This window comes from Elephantulus edwardii, unplaced genomic scaffold (genome assembly GCF_000299155.1).
Source record: "Elephantulus edwardii isolate Elephantulus edwardi_28Jun2011 unplaced genomic scaffold, EleEdw1.0 scaffold00019, whole genome shotgun sequence".
NCBI classification, from domain to species: domain Eukaryota; kingdom Metazoa; phylum Chordata; class Mammalia; order Macroscelidea; family Macroscelididae; genus Elephantulus; species Elephantulus edwardii.
In genome coordinates this window covers 14,794,800-14,798,009 of record NW_006399769.1, presented here as the reverse complement: position 1 = coordinate 14,798,009, position 3,210 = coordinate 14,794,800, and the positions used below count along the sequence as shown (strand labels likewise).

General features: G+C 43.8%; 1 pseudogene; it reads left to right on the top strand.

Moving 5' to 3' along the window:
- LOC102862618 overlaps positions 1–2,503 on the top strand; it is a 10,382-nt pseudogene extending 7,879 nt beyond the window's left edge.
- The last annotated feature ends 707 nt before the right edge of the window (positions 2,504–3,210 follow it).

Sequence of the window (3,210 nt, the reverse complement as noted above, 5' to 3'; positions counted from 1 at the left end):
CGGTCATTACAAAGACAGAAGAGGAAGAAAAGACCAAAATGGATGTCAGAAGAGACTCTGAAGATTGCGCTGGAACATAGAGAAGCCAAAACACAAAGAAGAATTGAAGACACTAAAGTCAACACTACATAGTTTAAAATTTTAAAATACATGCATCTGGAATATTTCCTTTCTTCATACCTCTCTGTATGCTGAGCAATCATTCAAGAAGCTGGACTCTATGAAAAAGAATGTGGCTTTCGGATCAGAGAAAGACTCATCAATAACCTTCATTATGCAGATGACATAACTTTGCTGAAAGTGAGAAGGAGCTGAAGTGCTTGCTGCAGAAGATAAAAGATGTCTGTATTGATTGCATGTCAACGTCGAGAAACATGATAGATGGAGAAAAGATTGAAATTATAAGTGACTTAATCTTCCTTGGATTCACGATCAGCATCCTTAGTATGGGTTGTCAGGCGTTAGGAGACATATTGCACTGGGAAAATCTGCAGTCAGAAAACTTTCCAAATTATTGAGGAACAAGAACATTAGTTTGAGGAGATCAAGGTGTATCTGATTCAGGCTATGTTCTTTTCCATCTCTTGCTATGCATCTGAGAGCCACACAATAAATAAGGATGTTAGAATAAGAATTTATGACTGTGAATTATGGTTTTGGAGAAGAGTGTTGAGTATTCCATAGACTGCCAAAAGAACAGATATGTCTTGAAGGTTGATCCAGAGAGCTCCTTGGAGATAAAGACGATAAAACTTCATCTCACATACTTTGGGCATGGTGCTAGGAGGGGTTATTCCTTGAAAAGGTACATCAAGTTTAGAAAGAGACTTCATGCCTAAGTGGAGCATTGATGAAAGACTCAGTGACAGCAGCAATGGGTTTGAGTATGAAAATGGCACAGGATAGGACAGGGCTCATATTTGTTGGATATAGGATCACAATGGATTGGACTTGACTCAGTTGCACCTAACAACAAGCAAAGTCAGCTCTAAGTGAAATTACTAAGGTTGCCAGTGGTTGTATGGTGTTTTGGTCTAGAGCTCTGCTTTTATTTCGGTCTGGCTGTAAGTTTCAGGAACAGAGTCTGCAGACCTGGCCCCGCTGCATGGGCTTTTTGCGACCTACAAGCCTCCAGAAGTACAGTGGGAGCCCCTTTGGGACACTGTGGAGATACAACTTCTGAAAGAACTCCTTTGTAAGAACATGGAAGCAGTCCAGATGTCCAACCACAAATGAATGGATTGAGAAATTATGGTACATTCACACAATGGAATACTATGTAGCACACAGGAGCAATGATTTTGTAAATTCCTACCTAATTTGGGAGGGACTGGAGAGCATCATGCTGTGAACTAAGTCAGTTTCATAAGGACAAATACTGTATAAAACCATTCTTGTAGAATGAGTGTGAGGATCCAAGGGAGGTAGGGAGAGTGGGAGAAGAGCGGTGAGGATAGGTGGGGGAGGGGGCTGGGATGGTCAGTCATAGCATTGGCAAAATTTGAAATAGGAAAGATCCAGTGTGAAAAACAATGTATTTGAACTTTGTAAATAAATCAGTATAAAATAAAGTTTTTTAAGAAGAAAAAAGAAAGGACTAAATGCCAGGAACCTACTACTAGTGAACAGCGTGTGTCCTTCCTGCTGGGCCTCATGGAAGGCAACGAAGACAAGGAACGGGCCTTCCTAAGCACCAGTGTGCCCAAGCTGAGCAACCATACACTGGTTCATGGGCCAGAATTCACCAGTGAGAAGATGGGTGTGAGACCCTGGCTAGATACTCAGGCTCCTGGGGTGCCTGTGCCCAGCATAGGACACAGACTTAGGCTTCTCATCTGTAGAAATGTCCTCATCTCACCAAGGATGGCAGGGACGTGGTCTCCTGGCCAAAGCCACAGGTGACTTCAGCGAGGACAGGAGGCTAGGGGAGAAGACAATCTGTCACCATGACCAGAGAGAAGGCGACTGCATCCTGGCAATGATCCAAGGTTCCCCACATCTGAAAGTGCTTTTGATATACCCTAACCTGGATCTGAAGACTCAGGATGCATATGAGACGGCTGGAAGAAGTTTGATCCAGGCCAGGAGCAAGTCCCCAGTGCTGGTCACTGACATGCCCTGCTTCCACTTTGCACCTCCAGAATTTCTCTTGGAAGTTCAATGCCTGTATGAGACACAGAAGAAGCTACAAAGGCAGGTGCACGAGATTGACCTGGAGCTGACTATCGCTGCTCTCTGTTCCCACATACAGCACACTTGAGATGGCTTTTTCACACTGAATGATGCCCTGCTGAGGACCCAGTGGGACTTCCATGGCAACTAGGATGCTATCCAGGCTGCAGCCCAAGTGGCAAACAAGCTAGAGAAGAGCTTGAGGCTGGTGCTGGGTATCCAGCATCAAGCAGATCCAAGCTGGTCCAGGGACTCCGTGGGGCTACACTCCACCTTGGGGCTGGAGAGCAGCAGGAGCACGGAAAAATCCAGGCAGCTGGTGATGGAGTGAATGGCAGAAGAAGACCTGTTCATGGACCAGGACTGATGCCGTACAGAAAAAGAAAAAAAAATTAGAGGAAGTTTTTCTATGTGTGATGTGAAACATGAACTATGTGACTTGGCTCACCTCGGGACCCGACAAATTTCCTCAGCCAGGTAAAATAAGCCATGCTGCAGTATGCATCTTTGAGAATGATGTGGTGAAAATGGCACTTTACCCCAGTGGTTTTTCTCCCCAGTAACCCATAACTCCAGTCTAATCAATCATAAGGGAAGCCTCAGATGAAGTCCAGCAGTGAACATTTACATTTTACTTAAAATCATCAAGATCGTCATCAAAGCCAAGGAAAGTCTAAGAAACCACCAAAATCAAGGGGATCCTGAGACATGATGTATAAATACAATTATCTTGGATGAAATAAAGGAACAGAAAACATACAGTTAGTAAACTAAAGAGCTCTGGTGCTGTTGTACATGGAAAGCTGTGCTGTTAACCTAAAGACTACTCCTCTCTAGCTGTTCTAATCCACCACGGGCTCTGAGGCAGGAAGATGGGCATTCTCCTGTGTGATTTACAACCTCAGAACCTGCTGGAAGGTTACTATGAGTCGGTTCCAGCTGAGCAGTAATGAGCATGAGTTAGTGTTTTGAAGGATATCAGAATAAAGTATGGGCTAACTTTAAAATAATAATTATCAAACCTTGAAAAGTTTGGAA